The following is a 19,543-nucleotide window of genomic DNA, read 5'->3' as shown; positions in this document are numbered from 1 at the left end:
GCAGGCTTGTTTCTCCCGTTCAACATAACGGTCTTAAAGACAACCGGGTTCTCTTGGAAAGATAAGAGTGATATAATAAGAAAAGTCCCCCCCACCCACCCCATAGATGTTTGTCACTGGAAATCTCAATTAATATCAATCGTCACTGTCAGAGGAGAAATTGCTGCAGTAATTGGTCAGTACTATAAACTTCTTTAAATGCAGAGTAGTGAAATATGTTTTGCCTGACCGTGAGAAGTATGTGGTCCATATCAACTCTTAATTTTTTAGATTTACCTGTAAATGAAAGGCTCCGAGCTTTGTACGGCGCCTTTCTGGATAGGACGGTCTAATTATTCTACCCTACTCTGTGGTGACATAATGGAAAGTACTATTTCCTAATAGTTGCTTTCCATTCTTGCCTTTGCAAGTGTTGTCTAACAACCCTCCCAGTCCCTGCAATGTATTAAAAAAGACTGAAACACTAAGACCAATCACGAAGCACTAGAAAGTAATGAAAACAGACCTAGGAGAAACAAGGCGGAGGTGCAGACAATTCTTTTTGTCTTTATGTTTAAAGAGAGAGCGACAGAGGCGATACAAGACATTTTAATGTTAAAGAATATGCGAAAGATGCGTCAGTCAATCCACAGTACCGAGTCTGTCTACAACAGCAAGATTTCTGACGGATAAAGATTGCACCCCGCGGGGAACTCTGATAGTTCAAGCAGAACCATCCCACGTTGCTCTCTGCTCCGGGTCTCCTATTTTCTCGCCTTGCCCCCGTGCTGAGTGTGGTACCTCTCGGTGCAACTCACCCTGAAACGGGACTCCATTGAGTGTGCCGGATTGACATCGGCTGGCAGCCAATCGGGACTGGCTGTTGGGCCAGGGCGGCGCCAAAGGAACCCCGTCGCACCAATCGCGGCGCACAGCCTTGCCAGCAGGTTCCGTTGTATCGGGTTTCGGCGTATACTTCCGCGCGTGGCGCCCGGGATAGGTGGGCGCCTGGCACAGCTGTAGACACACACACGCACACACTGGTGCGGAAGCAGAGGAGCGCTGGGTGATACGGTTGCTATAAATCTGTGTGATCCAGTCCACCTCCCTTTTAAGACGTCCTCCCCCTTTATTTCTGTTCTCACTTAGAGATGCAGCATTTTACTTCTGTAGCGAGCTACTAAAAAGAAACAAGGAGACAGAGAGAAAGAGACCGTCTTTGTAACGCGTCCTTTCATCCCTTCTTTTCTTTGTTCCTTCCTTTATTTCTCTCCCCTCCCCCCTTTTTTGTTGAGTTGTGTTGCAATAGGAGGCTAGCCTTGTCACATTCCTTGTTTTAAGTTTTCCTTTCCCTTTTAATTTTCCTGATTTTTTTTTAAGTGTTGGACTATTGGGAGGGAAAGCATTTTCATTTGATTTGCTTCTGTTTAAAACTGTCCACAGTTTAGATTTTGTGTGTTGTCTTGCGAACTATCCATCTGCTTCTTACTCCTTTGTATTGGGAGAACTTCAACGTTACTTTTTTTTTTAAGCTGAAGAGAGAAAGGTAAGTTGTGTTTTGATTCTTTTAATGTTTCTATAGCTAATACAATGTCTAAATCAAATACCAGAAAGCGTAGGATGCATGCAGTAAAGAATTAAATCTATTACATATCCTTATGTTTCCTTTAAAGCAATTCATGTACATTACAGTATGTTAACAGCACAAATACCTGGAAGTATTGGCAATATTAAGACCACCAGGAGAAAATATACATTATTTTGCATTCAAGCAGATGTACATATTCAGTGTCTAGGCTATAAACTAGCTAGATCATGGTTTAAAGTTCTTATAATAGGAATACCTTTCTAACTCTGAATGCATCACTCGCGTAAAACATCTGAAGGGACCCACATCATGCAGATGAATGAATGAGTATCGCTTTGAAAAGATAAACCTACGTTTGCAGATTAGGCGGGATAAGACCCCAAGTCTAATTGCATTAGCCCAACAGCATTTTGTCAGTTCTGAAGGGATGCGAGACGGCATGTAGGCTACCGCATACAATGAGTTGTAGTGGTCTGGACCAAGTACATGCAGCCCGTGTGATTAGCTGGGGTAAATAGCTGTCAAAACTGATGACTGGGTAGAAGGTATGCAAGGTCCAAGTTGGGTGAATGGATTGCTGTAATATAGGGGGAGAAATTATTTTTCAAACCTTCGAGTGAAAATTAAAAGCCTATATGGGGAGGATTCAGTCTACATGCGGGATACAAGAGTCCCTTTGTTCTGGGAAAGCTAAAAATGCTTCGTATTGAGGCAGTGGAAAGGCGTGAGCTGGCAAGGACAGAGAGAGGTATACTCCAATCACTGTCCGTGGTCCTACAGTAGGACAGCATTCATCGCTGAAAAAGCGGTTCCCTGTAAGTACCCTGTAGCCATCCCGGCACTCTGAGCCCCCGTTTCCCTCTCTTAGCTATTGTCAGGCTGCCACCAGAGAAAAATGGTTGAGCATGGGAGGCGTTTCTGGTCCAGATGTAAGTGGCTGGTCGAGCTTGTTTCAATTTTAACTTCAATATTGCCCCTGTTTAAGATAAAGCAGCCTCCCGATTATTGCGTAGGGGAAACATAACCGCGGGGAAGTCTGGCTTGCATGGGAGAAGTTTACATTTAGTGGCAGAAGCAAAATGAGGTGGTGATAGCAGGGGGTGGGTGTGGGGGGTTAGTAGGGTGCCCCGGGTCTAAAAATAACGTATCTTCAGCCTCCTTCCTGTCCTGTATTAAACGATGTGATTAGGTGGCATTTTAGAGCTGCTAAAGGATTGCACTGCAGCGTGGTAAAGGACAGGACCAAGCATTGCCATTGTTGTTTAATTTATGCCCATCACGTTTCTACGTACCCACCTATTGCACATCTGAAAAGAATCACTACGAGAGCTATACAACTGTGGCAAATTGGTAGCTGGGCACGTTCCTTTATTCGGCATCCCAGTATTGGTAGTGAAATTGGTGTTGAGGTGTATATTAACTAATAATTACATGTTACAGAGCTAGCTTTATTGGTGGGAGGGCGAAAGGAATACTAAACAATTTAGTACTTGTACTTAGCTTTGAGGATGTGACTATCCCCTTCCAGTTAAAACCATTCACTGAAGCCTATTTTCTGCCTAGCTAAACATATTCCCTCGAAGAAAGAGCATCCAGATTGCTAGAGGTTTGAGGGAAAGAAGCTGTAGACTAGTATTAAGTAGATCTATGAGACAAGACTGTTACTGAGAGGTGGAGGTTGTGTGTCCTTGCTGGATGTATAGCTTACAAATATCGCAGTTTAAAAGACTTCTGCGAGGGTGGAGGGGTATATGTGCCTGAAGTTGAAAAGTGCATCTTACAGACCAACACTGAGCTCCTTGGGCTTAGTCTATACTATCCAGTCATTTTAACACCTCCTCCACAGGCCATTTCTGTAGAAAGTACCATTAACTGCATGCTAGAAGCTAAGCCCATCCATAGAGTGCATTTTATCTCCATCCAGGGAATGAATTGAACTACTAAACCAGGAATCTGAATTTTAGCAGGGACCAATCTGGAGACTATTTGCATACTATTTCAGTCCAAAGGAGCGAACTCCAGTTAAAGTGCTATTTTAGAGATGGAGGTAGCCATAGTGGCAGTGTAGGCCCCTCTGACTTCTGAGCTGCAGGTGCTTCAGGTCTTTTGACTATTTGACTAACATACTGTATATAAAGTATAGGGGGAAAAAAGCAGCGTGACATTCCTCTCTCCCTCCCCTCCAAATCTATATTAAATTGCTCCTGCTAGGATGGTAGGGGGGCAAAAATAACCAGAGCCCCGGCATAAAACCTTTCCCCCTAAAAGAGAAAAAGCACATTTCAGTCCTCTATGAATCAAGAAACAGCTAAACTAGAGATCTTGCTTTTAAACCCCCACTTTTCTTCTACCTCTAGACTGCAGGAGCCTCTGAACTGCATTGCTTAGACAGAGTCTGTTTCCCCCCTAGTCCTACAAGTGGGCAGGTGATCTGTTGTGGCTAATAAGGCACTCAGGTGTTTAATGACAATGAACTCAGCATAGGGCACATGCAATAATATACCGCCTAGTTGTTTGCTAGAAGTGCGCTTGGGTTCTAATGACTAAAGCAGGACTCAGACTGCAGAGGGCATGAGTTTGTACAGAGGCACAATGTGGCCCTGCTCTATGCAATACAGTATTACTATTAATGGGCGGGAATGGAAGAGTGACTCCTTACTAAATACCTACCCCATGATTATCAGACTGCTGGGGCTGCACACTACACTACAGCTCTTCTTCTGGCTCTGGCATGGGGACCCCAGTGAGAACAGGCTACCAAGCAGCTCTCCAAGCCCACTGCACACTATAAATAGTTTACTAGATCCCTAGGTGTATGAAAGCTCCCCAGAACAAACACTGTCGGCAAAGTTTCCTTCTATTTAAACTGGTCTCTGAAATAAAGGTCGAAGGGGGGCGGGCTGGGAAGAGAAGAATTTCATACCCTGGGGTGGAGAGTAGGGAAAGGAAACAGCTCAGCAATTCCATGCAGCTAGGGGACGTTTGCAAGACACGGGGGCTCTAGAGGCTTTTCCAGTGTAGCTTGCAATCATCCTGTTGTTATGGGCGGTGCTAATTCCTCTAGGCCCAGGAGTGGGGGAGGGAGTGTGCTACCCCCGCCCATATATGCGGGGCCGGGGCGGAGCCCCTTCCCGTCGGGAACGTTGACGCCTCGCCTTGTTGCAGGCTCCCGGCGCCCTCACTGGCCGCTCCCAGGTGTCACTCAAGCAGCCCAAGGTGGGGTTCCTTTTATTTTCCCGCCAGCGCCCGGGCCGCTCGTCCCTGCTGCAGCTGGATCGGGACCCTTGCTGGCGTGGGCGCTGCAAACGCAGGGCCGGAGTAAGTTAAAAAATAAAGCGGGGCTGTGCGGGATATGAGAGCAACATTTTTTCTGGATGGGAACCGCTGCTGGTGCTGCCCCTGAGATGAAGCTCTAGGTTTCCCTTTGGGGGGCATGCGGGGCTTTTTTTTTTTTTTAGGACTCTCGGAGTTGTTCATAGTTTGCAAGACCAAGCTCGCTCTGCGTGCCCTGGAAACCAGCTACTCGGGGCCATTTGCTGGTGGGGAGCTGTAGCTAACAAAGCGTTTGTGGTCTCGTCTCTGACTGCAGCGTGTACGGGAGTCCGGGGGCTGTAGCGTCCAGATAGTTCTCTCGCTGCTGCTGCCGCCGCTGCCTTTTGTTTGCAGCTTTTCCTGGGGTGATGCACCGCTTAGGAGCCGCTAAACACTCGACCGTGTCGTTACACCCGCAGGTAACTGCGGCGGGGTGCGCGCCCCTCCCCGGGGCTTGTGCCTGCGGCGGGAGCGCTCGCAAAGCGCCGCCGGACCTCGCCCCCCACTTGCGGGGCAAGAGCCTCGCCTAGCCGCGGCGGCAGGGCCAGGGCAGCGGCGGGGCGCTGCGAAAGGCTCCCGGCGGAAGTCACGCCTCGCGCTTGCCGTGCGGGATCGCACGCGATGGAAAGGCGGGGAGCGGCGGGCGGGCTCTGGGCGTGGTAGGGAGCGGGGCCTCTGAGTGCAGCCGCGCCGCGTGCCAGGATCCCCGGGCAAGCCAGGGGGCAGGGCGGGGCCGCGTGTGCTGCAGAGAGGGCGCACGTGGTGTAGAGGGGCCGGCTAAGGTACAGAACAGCTGCCTTCCAATCCGTCCTCAAGCCTTCCGCTTGCCGCCCAATCTCCCCAGATCCCTGGCCACTAAAGCGTCCCACCCTGCGCCTCGTCTGCCAATTTCTGTGCACTTTCACATCCCCTGAATAGAGAGGGATTCTTCCTCTTGCAAGGACTTCTCTTTCCCACAGCGTGAGATGCCATCTTCTCTGATCTGTAGTTCCCTTTTCTTGCTGTGGCTCATCCACCCCTCTGCAATGCAAGCTGCCATTTTTCCTAACAAGCTTTTTGGCAAGTCCATGTCGTCATTTTACCTAAGGGGGGTGTGGAGGGGGCAGGGGCTGCAAACTGAAGATATCGTTGTGATTGCCGAGTTTGGGCAGGCATGATATAGACAAGCAAACACAAAAAGGGGCAGGAGAGAGTGCATATCAGCAGCAGCCTACAGTAAATAGATGGATTTGGGATCCACCGTAGAGTCATTCCTTGGTGTGACCCATGTGGTCAAGAGTGAACCTGCAGAAAAAGTGTGAAGTTCCGTTTGCTAAATTTTTTGCATAATTTAACTTAAATGCGAACCTGTCAGTTGCATAATTAAGTGTAATGTTTGAGTGGATGGTGAAAGGCTATTGATACAGATGACTTTTGGCTTCCTTTTCTACACTAGAGTAATGTAGCTATAACTTGATGTGCAAGAGTTCTAGATTAACCTATTAAAAAACAACTTCCTTTTAAAATAGGACTGTGTTGTGGAGGGCAGGGACAGGATTGGAGACTGTTCAGAATTCTTATTGAACCAAGAAGAAAGTTCAGATAAGCATATGCAAGTAAGTAAGTGGAGAAAGATGGCTAGAGAAGGACTTAAATGTGTTGGAGGCTTCAAATGGGAAAGAGGTGTCAAGATTTGACTCCCAGAACTCTGTGAGGAGGGACCTGTGTAAAAACTTCAGTGCATCCTTCTTTTTGCTAATATTTAGTATTCCAGGTCTTGGCCAAATTATTTGGTTATTGTTCCTACACTCTGTAATACAGTACTTAGTGTTTGTATCAAAAGAATCAGCACAGTCTTTTAGTGAGGAGGTGCTTTTTGTCGCTGAATAGCTTTTTGTCTCTCTCCTTTCCTTTGACGACTTGGTTAGCTCTGTCTTCTCTCCTCCTTCCTTGATTGTTTCCTATAATCTCTCAGGAATCTCCTATCCCTTCTTCCTTATTTTACTCCTCCGTCAATGCATCTGTTTTAGCTCAGATAAACTCAGCATCGGCACCCGCTACCATGACAGGAAGCATTGTTTGGACTCTTCTTTATAGTAAACTCCTCTATCTGGATTACTCTTACACCACCCTGCCCCTTCTTAACATGGTCTTTCATTCTTATACACCTATCCATCCATTCTCCCTATACTCTGCACCTCTTTTTACCTCACCCCCCCCCCCAATCCCAGGTCTGACCTCGCTCTTCCTGGATTTCTTTCAGTCCTAGCAGATGCATTGTTATCTCCTCCCTGGATCAGCTTATACAGATCAAGAAATCATTACTTGCACCATGGGGCAGCATTTATTTTTGTGCACAGTTTGCATTGCCTTTAGCTTGAAGAACCCTGAAATAACTTGCGGATCTTGAATGGTCCGCATGCTTCGGAAATGCTGCGTGAGCACTTAAAATATGCTCATCCTTTCAAGCTAAAGTGAATGTGAACTGTGCAGAAGTACAGATGCTGGCCCTGGGTGGGGAAAGGAACATGTGGAAAGTGGGGGCACTGGTTTCCTTAGCTTATCACAGCGCTCCACCCTGTGGAAGAAAGTGCCTTAGCCTTGCTGTTCCTGACCACTGGCACCACTATACCTTGGTGTGTTCAAATAGACAGTATCTAATGGTTGTGATGTGTAACCAGGCAAGGTGATAACTGCATCCCAACAAAAGCCAATTATTTTTATCTTAATTAAACAGGAAATAAGCGGATTTTCATCTTCTGTTGCCTATTAATTGATTAAAACTGCGGAGGCACAACTTCACCAGCACATCTTCTTGAAAGTTTGGCTCATTACCCTTCAACCACTCCCACACCTCTACCTTAGAGAAATGAATCACAGCAAGGAAAGGAAGTTGATGGCTTGGCACCAAGCAAAAACTGAAAATGGAATATTTGTGAAGAAAACTTTGTTCAGTGTTTTGAATCTCTAAATGCAAGCATCTAATACTGAGACTTAAACATAGGAATGGCCATATTGGGTCAGACCAGGGATTCAGTTAGTTCAGTGTCCTGTCTGACAGTGCCCAATACCAAGTACACCTCTACCCCAATATAACGCAACCCAATATAACGCAAATTCGGATATAACGCGGCAAAGCAGTGCTCCCGGGGTGGGTGGGTGGGTGGGTGGGCTGTGCGCTCTGGCAGACCAAAGCAAGTTCGATTATATAACCTATAACGCATTAAGATTTTTTGGGGGGCTTCCGAGGACATCATTCTATTGGGGTAGAGCTGTACTTCAGAAGAAGATGCAAAAACCACTATGGATAGCAATGGAATAAATGGCTTAGAGGGAATTTTTCACTAACCCCTGTGATTTTAGTGCGTGGTTTACATCCTGAAACACAAAGGTCTTTGTCTCTCCTTAAAATTTATCCTGTTTCATGTAGCCTAATTTCTCATTCATATAAATGTCTAATCCTCTTTTGAATACTACTAAGTTGTCTTCAAGAATACCTTGTGGCAGTGAGTTCCAGATATTACTCTCCTTACACAATGCGTAACTCTTTCCTCTACTCCACTTTTAGATTTGTTCCTTTAATTTCATGGATGTGATCTCATTCTGGTGTTACCCTTCCATTTTGGCTTACATGGTATAATTGATGATAGGAGGACAAAATGCCTAGTAACATCAAGACTTCCCACAGCTTAGAGTATCTCTCCTTAGTCCTAGCACTCTGGCTCACTTTTATGTAGTATGACTGGCATTTGAAATTTGGTAGTGAAATATTCTAATGTGGTGTTGGCAACAGCAGAGATGCAATTACATTTTTTTAAGCACAATTAAATGGAATTGTTTGCTTAATGTTTCAAGATTGTGACTATCAAACACCTTAAGACTAGAATGCAACACTTTTTTAAAGTCAGAACTTGGACAAGAAATATTTCATTTGACCACAGAAGAGTTTCCTTATACAGTTCAGTAACTGGTTATGAATTTAATCTGTTCAATGACTGATTTTATGACTAGATGAGAATAACTTTTTGATGTATTCAGTGACTAATGTACTACAGCTGTGTCTCATGTGATTTTTTTTTTCTCTTCCTTTGTGTTGGGCTGGCAAAAATGGGAGGATGCAAAGAAAACCATTAGTGATCAACTCTCCCAATCTAAAATTGGGAGTAAAGGGGGTGACAGTGGCATTGTGTTGAGAAATTGAACTAAAGCTTCAATTTGGCGTTTTATGTCCTTCGTTGCAAATCAAAGAGATCAGAGTACATAGACAACATTTAACTCTTTTCCAGATTGTGTTTGGGGTGACTGACTTCAAGCAGACCCCAAACCTTTTCTGCAGCTTGTTTTCTCACACAGTGGAAGAAGAGACCTACTGCTGATTTAGTATGCAACTGTAAAGGGATGTGAGGTTTATCTGACACACACAACATAGGTGACTCAGTTTAACTGTCTTTTTGGCTGTACATAGCGTTGGCAGTAATGGAAGCTAGATTAATTGCAAATAACCTTGAAACTGTAAGGGAACTCATTCTAACATTAAAATTTGACATACTGAGGCTTTATTTTCCCTCTCAAAAGCCTTTTATAGCCATACTTGAACTGACATTTCCCTTCACAGTGATAGTCTTCTCAATTCCAGTGTGTTCTGTTCCAGCAAAATGGTTGATCCTTTTTTGTGCACAGTAAAGACTTTAATTGCTTTAGTCTTCAGAGTAACTGATAAGTCTTGAACATGCTAGTTAGTATTTGCATAAATCTTTCCACATTACTGGCCTAATCATGTTAGTTTATTGTTAATGCTGTTTTATTCTGTTACGCAGACTGAAAGCAAGTCCCTCTCGCACTGTGTGATCTCTTGGCATTTAATTCACCACCATTTTTTTTATTGTATAAAATGGTGTCATGAGTAAGGGATGTCCTATTTAATGACTGCCTTTAAGTCAGCTAATTTTCCACCAAAGTAGGAAAAGACTTAAGTTTGTCATACATATGTGGGAAGCTTACATTTCTTGCGTATGAATTTGCTTACCTTGTGGGTGATTACTTCCAAAAAAGTGGAGGCATTTAAAATATTTCCTATCATAATCTTGTTCCTGGTTCACTAAGGACTTGTCTAGACTAGGGTGAAAAAGTCTTCCCCCTCCACTGAGTTAGCGTAATTGGTATTTTAATAGATTTAAGGTAGATCAGTTGGGGAAGGTAAAAGAACTGCTCTTTTTAGTCTAGCAAAATCCAAAGACTGTGCTCTTCCACCTACCCCTTCTTTTCTGTGCTCCTTTCCCCAAATCTGCATAGCTGCTCTAGATACTTTCAGAGGTAGAGTTGAAGGGAAAAAATTACTTACCTACTTGTAAAAGTAAGTTTCTTATTGATCTCTGCCGTGCTAAAAGGTTGCTTATGACAAAATCTTACTGTCATTCAGACTAATGGCTTTTGATCTCTTCTTGCCACTGTTCACCACCATTTATCTCTGCAAAACAATTGATGAATGAATTTGATTTGCATCTAAAGATGCAGCCCATCATCAGGAACGTTTGATTTTTGTTCTAATGTGCTCATTAGCGGAGGTTAAAATCTTGAGTGCTGAGCACAGCTATCTTTGAGAAACAGTTGTCTTAAAACATGAAGCTTTCTTTTCCTGATAGCTCAAATTTATTTGAACAAATTGCAATATCCTCCGAATTGACTACCAAACAATGTTTGGGTTTTTTGACATCCTTATCCCCAATTCCTAAGCAGGAAATCAAACTCCCTTTTTTCTGATCTGTTATCTGTATACATCTAGACAATTTAATGGATTAGTGCTGAATTTACACCACTGTACCTGAGAAGAATTGGCTTTTGGTGTTAGACAACTGTACTGGAGTATAGCCTTGCAACAGAATTTGAAATAAGTTTGTTTGGTTTTGCAGTTTTCATTTAAAATGTAGCAAGTGTCTGATGGCAAAATGTTGTGCAAAAGTGGGTTTTGATGGTCAGCGGAGAGGCTCAGGAAAACTGCCAGTATTGAAGAACAAGCTGCACTAGTAGCCCAATAGGCATTGTTGTCAATTTGCAGGGAATCCTGGTGTCTAATGTGTTGCCACTGCAGCTAGGTTTTACAGTATAACCTTGGCAGAGGCTGTATCTAGAAAACAGCGGCCTGCTCTGTACTTTACCAGTTCCACGTGAAAACACTTGCTATCTTGCCTTGCTTTATCCAGCCCACTCTTTCAAAGAAAATGCATTCTTAGAGAGGGTCCTGATCAGAGACTGTCAATTTTTAAATGTTCTATAGAGACTGGTTATGCCTCATACCACGTTCTCTTATGAAAAGCAACTCTAAATTGCTTGTAGTAGAAATGCCAAAAACAGCGCTTACCTTTAGGTTTTTAAAAACCTTTTCTATTAGTAGTTCCATGCAGAATGATAACACTTGTAATCAGACATACAGGTCAGGATGAGCATCTTTAGTGTCTAGAGTTCTAGCAGCATGAGTAAAAGATACAGAGAGGGGTGGCAAATGTTACAGTATCTAGGTGTGTGCGTTTGAGATGGGACATTTCAAATGAATCCTGATAGAATCTATGTTCCATATATGCCACTTCTCTTGGAACTATTTTAGGAATTTTTACTTAAATTTTACTGGTATTATATTTTTGGATCTTGTCCGTAACTGTAGTTGCCATGAACTGAATTGTGTGGGGTTCTGAGGAAGCCATAAACTTCCTTAACTCTTCTCCCTCCTCCTTCTGAAGTAATAGGTCTGCTGCCTGCACCTGCTCCGAATGCGTGTTTCCACTGGTGCAGCCGTGCCAGTGCTGGATCAAAGATGGGAGAGTAGGCTTAGTCTAAGGTTCCACTGGTTCAGTTATCATGTGGCATTCTAGTAGCTTTCCAATGTTCTATATAGTCTTTCAGGAAACACTGTAGACAGACTTGAATATGTAATGTGTGTGTTTAGTGATCTTAATAATCAATACAAAATTTCATCGCCTTTATAATTCAGGCAGAAACACCATCAAAATAACCAGAAACCCAATGCTTTTCTTTGGAAGTCATCTCTAAAACAGAATGGAGATTTAATTTTCTCTCATTGGGTTCAGTGTTGCTGGTGTCTGAAGAGATGAGATGTAACTTGCTCTAGCAATGCTACTGCTGCTACCCAGCAGAAGGCTTATAAATGTCAAGTGTCTGTAGAGGCAGTGCTAGTCAATTTGGGGTGTTGCCCCCCTTCCCACAACACATAATAAGTGAATGGAGGTGGGAGGGGGTTCCCTTGAGCTGCTCAGGGCCTTAAGCAATTGCTTAGTCTGTTTCTGCCTAGTGCCAGTTCTGGGTATCTACAAGCTGAGTAAGGGCTCTTCTAAGAACTTCAGTTTGTTCAGGGTTAAAAAGTGCACCTGACTCTTCTAGCTTTTATATTGCTTGGCTGAAAAGAAAAGGCAATAAACACCATTAGGACCTTCTCTGGAGTGGGGGAGGGAAGTATCTTGACCAACCAACACAACTTTAAAGAGATCAAAATCGTTTATCCTATAAGCTAGGACCGATTTAATCAGCATTTAATTAAAACAGTCAGCCAAAAATTTTTTTTACTTCTTCTGAGTCCTGGGTCATAATGTGTATCTGATGGTGTATATAACACAAAATGCCTGCGTGTCTTGCTTTTCTGTAAAAACATCTGTATTTTGGAAACCAATACAGTTGCTATAGCCGTCCAAATGGCTACCCTGAGCTTCTGAGTTAACAGCACTGATCTGGACTGACCAAAAACATGGAAATGAGAACTGCAGTTAACTGGCTCTGTGTGTGTGTGTGTGTGTGTGTGTGTGTCTCTCTCTCTCCCCCTTCCCACCCCTTTTTTCCCCCTTTAAGATCATGTTAAATAGACTTTTATTACCTCTATATATTACATAATTACTGAATAGCCAATACTTAATCTGAAATGTGTGTAGGACAGTATCCTGAATATTTAATACAAAATCAAAAATTAGGATAATTTAAAACTGAATGCTTGAAAAGCATTTTAAGCAGAATTAGGAAAGGCTGTTCAGGTCATCCTGGCCTATTTACATCTTAGTACTTCAGGCACTAATTGCCACGATGTTAGCTGCTTTTCTTTAGAATGATTCAGTGTAGATTTTTTGTTTGTTGTTTTAGTCCAAACAGTTTTCCTTGACTAACCAAGTTTGCACAGTGGATTTGTGTGTGTGTGTGTATGTGTGTGTGGAATGAAATGGCTTTTGACTGTCTGCTGGAATATTTAACTTTGATGGGGAGAGAGATAGTTAGTAGGGTTGGCTTAATAGTGCTGCAAATATTAGATGAAGCTTCATCTTCCCTTTTTTTTTAAGTGGGTAATTTCAGTTGTTAAATACAATACACAATACTTACTGCAAGGATTTTTGGGGGGAGAGGAAAAGGGGAACACTGTGCCTTGTTGCTTTGGCTAGCGATGTGTCCAATAAATTGTTCAAGTCTTGCAAATCGCATCCTCTGCCTCCTGTGAATAGTCTCTGCTGGTTCTTTTTTTTTTTTTAAATATATGAGAAACTCAACAGTGGAATTGTGTTCAGTGCCCCAAAAACTACAGTCAAGAGCAGTGAGCCATGTCTAAAGTGGTTTTTCCATAGTGTACTTAAGGTTAGCAGCTGACCTTAGAACCTGCATCTCTGAATTTCTTTGTTGCTCATCTCTGAGAAGTATCATGTGAAAGCAGAACTCTTCAGTGATCATCAATCTCCATATCTAGTTTAGGGGCCAGATTGGGGTGGAATCGGGGGAACGTGGTGGTCTTCTTCCAGTCTACACAAAACAAGCTCAACTTATGGCTTCTAGAATGAAGTGCTACTCACAGTAGGTTGTGCATATGCTTAAAATATGACTCGGAAAGGCACGAACGTGTCCCATGGTTTGGCTAGTTTCCTAGGCTTGCCACCTCCTTGATTTGGGGGTGAAGTAATTGTATCTTATACACTGCTCACCGGTGGCATCAAAATGACATCAGTCAGTAAACTGTGCAGGTCTAGGACCCTCTTTCTTCTTTGTTGCATAAGGAAATAAATTGCTGACATTTAAAATTGTGATCACTAGTTAATTTCCCACTGAGACGAATGGGACAGTTCACAACTCTCCGCTATGGTTCTGGGCTTTCTGCTGACTCCTCTCTGCATCCGTTGCATTTGGCTCACATTTCTGAGTCTGTCTTCACAACAATAACAGCTAGAGATGTGGTTGCGGGGGGGGGGGTGGGTGTTTGGTGTGTGGGTTTTTTTGTGTGTGTGTGTGTGTGTGTGTGTGTGTGTGTGTGTGTTTAAATGTATGCTGAAATTCTGAAGAACAGAGACGCCGTGGTAGCAGTTTCTGAGCCCTGCCCCTAGCTGTTCTAGGTTTTGTTTTTAACCTAATACCATAGAGGAATAGGAGGAAATGCGGGTGTTTCCAAGTTCAAAATTTAGGTGGTGCATTGTGGTGGTACTTGTTGTTTAAGGGCATTTGTGAAAATGTCCCCTTGTGCTTTACTTTGGCTATTGGACTGTTTACTGACTTGCAGGCATTCTCCTTGAAGTGCTGCTGCGGGCCATGTTCAATTGTGTGCTATTATTTGGGGTACTGGAGCTGGTATCGCTGATTACACCTTCACTTTTTAAGAACGTACTGAATGTTAAAGAGCTTTGAATGGCTGGTGGAATTGGTTGGATGCAAGTCTGACTGCAAAAATCATTAAGCTCAGTGGGACATTGCTCCATCAGGCCCAGTGGCAAGAACAGCAACTGTTGGGAGGGTGGTGATGAAGAAGCATGCAACCTGGGAGTTCTGCTCTTGTTCAAGGAGAATGTGATAGAGAGGGTGGCAGGAGAAGAGGCTGAAATTCTGACCATCTTTGTGGCCAGAGAGAGAGAATTGGTAGGAAATAATTAGTCTCCTCAATGGTTGCAGTACATCTGTGTATACATAGCAACTAGTAATATAGCAGCAGCCTTTTGTGTAGTAACGGGCATTTTCAGTAGATCCATGCATTGTTCTGTAGCAGGATTTTTCTCATTTCAGTGTAATCCATTTTGTGTGCCCTCTTGAAATGCCAAAAACTAATGTTGTGACCTCTGTTTCTGTTCATTCATTAGCATTAAATTTCACATGCACCAGTCCAGTTTCAAGGCAGAGCAAGATCTGGGGATTTACTTGCTTTTTTAGATCTACCATTCCTCTCCAATCTTGAATCAGCAAACATAACTAGTTAAAGGTAAGCGGCAAACACTATTGCTTACATAATTTTTTTTATCAAGAATTTTCAGTGTCTTAAAATTAACAGTTTAACAACCTGCGCTTGCTATCAGACAACAATTAGAATAAGATTTTTTTTTTTTTTAGTTTGTAGTAGTATTAGTAGACTAAAAATAATCTTTCAGAACAATTCTTTTTTTTTTTATTAAAAGGTTGATGTCCCTCTAGCCAGCATATTCTGCAGGTTGGTTTATACTTTCCATTCTGTCTCCTAAATGGAGGACTCTTGCATGCTCATAACTGCTAGAAAAACCATGTATTGTTCCTTGTATCTTGCATAGCAGATATGGTAACTGAGTGTGTGGCAGTCACTTGATAGTGTGCAATTTAGATTATAAACCAGTTTAAGTTGTCTTTCTCTTCTCTTCTCCCCGCCCCCCAGTTGCTCATATCCTTAGATAGTTTAAAAAAACAAAACTAAACTTTTGGGTGAAATGTTGCATACCTGATCTGGCCAAAAAGTCAACTTTGAGGAGTATATCCTTTTACTGACTTTATTTTTGAACTATGTAAGACGAGGGGAATGTTTTTATTGAAAAAATCTATTGTATGTAAATCTCAAATGGCTAAACTGTGAAATTTGGCATATAAATAGTACTTGGCTGTGGATTTACTCCAAGGTAAGATCTTGGTGGGCAAGAGGGGAATTGGTTGGCTAATAAAGCTATTAAGCGGCTGAAATTGTTTGAGTTGCTGAAGATCAAAGATGTTGAAGTCGCCTTTGTAACGAAGCTGCAGGCTTTCTGCCCAGCCTAAAATGCAGAGGTTTGTGGCTGCTCATAGGTCCGTTTGCGTAGAAGAGGCAATATAGAGAGTTGTCCTCTCTCCCCCGCCAAAAATGGTTCCTTAAAAGGAACAAGAAAATACTGTGAATAATAGTGGCAAACCCACAAGAGATGCAGAATCCACATTGTAGAGAAAAAATCACATGTTCTAAGCTTTCACTTAAAAATGAAATCCGTTTTAAAGATACGGCTGTTTCAAAGGGAACAGATGTGCTGTTTGTTGTGTCCAGGCACTGTAGAGAACTATGCAATGGCTGCAATGTAAACTACCATCTCCTCTCACCTCATTCATCTTTGTGACGATTTAGATGCTAACATTCAGCATGGGCAACTTCCTCTGACTCTATAAATTAAATGCACAGAACTGTAATGCAAGGTAGAGGTTGCACAGTTTAAAAATCAAAGCTGAGAAACAGGAATGCTTACATTCCTAAAGCAATGTTAACTAGGCCCTATTGCACTTCCTGTGTATCTGTGGTCTAAATTGAATAGAACAAACAAATGCATTAAGCATCATATTCAAGAAAAACAAACAGAAAATGAGTTAATGTTGCTATAGGAACCTTTCCCATTTTCTGACTTTTAAATTTAACTGCAATTTCAGTGTTTCATAAGTAAAAGCAAAAATATAAATGAACCTTTTTGTACCCTTTGGCTGAACATAATCAGGTTAGCCAAAATCATTATGTACCTACATTTTGTGATATTGCCATTGGTTGCTCAAGTGTTAGCACCAAAAACTAGTGACCAGTTAGTAAACCTCTGACTCGGCTAATAGGATTGGCTTGCCCTGTGTAAATCTCCTTTCCTCTCTTATGTGAGAACCTATTTACCTGAAAAGTTGCATTGGTTTAAAGGAGTGACTTTTAAAAACGTACTTTGTTAAACTGGTGCAAAAAGCTGTGGACACTTATTTCAGTGAAAACTAGACTTATTTCAGGTTAATTTAAATTGACAAGGAATAGATTGAAACTAAAGTGACTATACAGTGGCTTGCACCAGTTTAACTACACTGATTTTCCCCCCAACCCCAATCAGACCTTCAGTTAAACTACAACAACTGCTGTATGTAGACATGGCCTTAGATGTTGCTAGTTTGTATTTGCTCTGGCTTCATAGTTAAGCGCAGTTAAACTTCATTCTGATGCTCGTTCTATACCTTTATTAATTGGCTTACCCTCAGCACATGATCTAAGTCTGAATGCACAACAGCAAAAGAAATCACCGTAATTTCAATAAACTTGTCTGTACATTATATTCAAAAGGTAACACTGGTGTTGAACTTCTGAACGCTGTCGAGCACAATGATACAAATAAGAAAGGAAAGGCTTGTGTGCTGAAGATATTGTGCCCAACCCTCTTCTTTTCCAGAAGAAATCTGATTTTTTTTTTTTTTTTTTTTTTAAACTAAGTGTGGTTTAAAGTGCTAGTAACTCTGCATTCAAATGCCGGGCAAGATGGTAGATCTTTTAGTCTGTCATGCATGGTGTTATTTCTGTGGATTGAAGAACCTTTTTTTTAAAAAAAGCTCCTATGAAATGAAGTTATACATTGACTTATAAAAGGGGTTATTAAAAAGGGAATTGGGGAATACATACTGGAGTTTCTGACCAGTACTATGCTTGCAGGAAACTGATACTTAATCCAGCAAACAAATGAAAATATTTGATATAGTGATTCAACATGGGTGATCTACTGAGAGAACTTTCACCGGAGAGTTTTGCACAAGATGGGCATGCCCCTGCTTGATCCCCAGTATGGGCAAACAAGCAGTGAAGAAAAATAAAGAGCACTTACCTATATCACTAAATAGTGAGCTTTGGTATGTCTCTGACTGGGGAATCCCCCCACAATTTGACCTAGCCCAGGGAGGGATTGCACTCACTCTTCCATGAACCAGGAGAAAACTGAACCTGTGGCAAGTGGAGCAGAGGAAGGGGTAATCTAAGTGAAATTGCTCAAAAACAAAAAAGGCTAATAATTAGGGCCCTACCCAATTCACAGTCCATTTTGGTCAATTTCATGGTTATAGGATTTTAAAAATCATAAATTACATGATTTCAGCTATTTACGTCTGAAATTTCATGGTGGTGTAATGGTAGGGATCCTGACCCAAGAAGGAGTTGGGAGGCGTCACAAGGTTATTGCGGGGGGTGTGTGTGTGTGTGTGTGTGTGTGTTGCGGTACTGCTATCCTTACTTCTCCGCTGCTGCTGGCAGTGGTGCTGCCTAAAGCTGGAGAGCGGCAGCTGCTGGTTGGGAGCCCACTCTGAAGGCAGAACTGCCACCAGCAGCAGCGCAGAAGTCAGGGTGGCATGGTATGATATTGCCACCCTTACTTCTGTGCTGCTACTGGCGGGACACTGCCTTCAGAGCTAGGTACCTGACCAGCAGCCGCTTCTTTGTCCTCCCAGTTCTGAAGACAGCAGCACAGAAGTAAATGTGGCAATACCGTGACCCCCCTGCAACTCCCTTTTGGGTCAGGACCCCCAATTTGAGAAACACTGGTCTCCCCCATGAAATCTGTATAGTATAAGGTAAAAGCACACAACACCAGATTTCACAGTCTGCAGTATGGTTTTCATGGGCATCAATCTGGTAGGGGCCTACTAATGATGAAGTGCCTGGTGACTGGCTGCAGTAGGTCCTCTCCACCTCCCAATACAAAGCCGTGGAAGGAGAACCGAGGTAAACAAATGGTCACTGGGCTATTGACATAGCACTAAGGGACTCTCAAGCCCTATTCCCTTGACCAGCAGCCCATGTCTCTTATGCCCTATTAGCAGAGGCTTAACCGTATGCTCCTTTATGGGGAATCTTCCCCATCCACTGGGTCATACATACTCTGGTTGCCTCAGGGTACCTCTAGGTCACAGTCTTCCTTCATCCAACTGACTTCAAGTTCCATTACAGACTTCTTGGGAGTCTGATACCTTGCACAGGGATCAAGGGCTTGCCCTCTGACTTGATGGAGGCACTGAAGAAGTAGCAGCCTCTTGTGGGAAGTGAAGGTTCATTTTCCATGGAGGTAAACACCGCTGGCTGTTCAGTGAATTCATCAGGCCATCTCCGATATCCATATTCTTCGCTGATTAGGGATAGGAGGGTACATGTAAAAGCCATAGAAAAGGGCAGGAACCTTGCTGCTTCCAGAAGAAGGGGGCAAAAAAAAGCCCCATCCCTCTCTTAAGATCAGAATTAATCTTTCAAACGCTGACCCAATCCAGGGATTCTATCCACAGTACTTGTTTCGGAGTCTTATTCAGCTGGAATCCAGTGGAACCCAAGCACTTGGCAACACCTTGGATTTCATTTGAAAAACAAAAAAACTGAAACAAGAGCTTATACTCCTTTCTCCTGGGAGGAATGCCAGCTGTCAAAGTAGGAGGGACAGGAGAATAATGCAGAGAAACCTGTTCCTTCAGGAATACTCAGCCATAAGAAGGCCCAGCAAAACCCAGGCATTGTGTGACAAAGGATGGCTTATTGGACCGCTGATTGACTTCTAGCTCATTAGAGTTGCAATACAGTCATGTGGATTCATGGATTCCCGCTGAAGCACCTGGCATTCGCCACTCTCAGAAGGCAGGATACTGGGATAGATAGACCTTTGTATGGCCAAAGAGGCAACTTCCTCA

At 43.0% G+C, this 19,543-nt stretch overlaps 1 protein-coding gene across 44 annotated transcripts in view; it reads left to right on the top strand.

Moving 5' to 3' along the window:
* Nucleotides 1–951: 951 nt before the first annotated feature.
* Nucleotides 952–19,543, top strand: part of ELAVL2 (ELAV like RNA binding protein 2) — a 147,719-nt gene continuing 129,127 nt past the window's right edge. For 5 of the 44 annotated variants that reach the window (XM_065549636.1, XM_065549646.1, XM_005294739.5 and 2 more), the window contains exon 1: nucleotides 4,750–4,885. The gene's annotated coding sequence lies outside the window, so the exon portion shown is untranslated. Of the gene's footprint in view, nucleotides 1,526–4,690; nucleotides 4,886–5,102; nucleotides 5,299–14,961; nucleotides 15,081–15,273; nucleotides 15,306–19,543 lie in introns of those variants that run through there. The other 39 variants (XM_065549654.1, XM_065549638.1, XM_065549633.1 and 36 more) reach the window with 26 other exon arrangements.

Source organism: Chrysemys picta, chromosome 6, assembly GCF_011386835.1.
Source record: "Chrysemys picta bellii isolate R12L10 chromosome 6, ASM1138683v2, whole genome shotgun sequence".
Classification (NCBI taxonomy): Eukaryota; Metazoa; Chordata; order Testudines; family Emydidae; genus Chrysemys; species Chrysemys picta.
The sequence above is the reverse complement of the archived record's forward strand: the minus strand, read 5'-3'. Positions and strand labels throughout refer to the sequence as shown.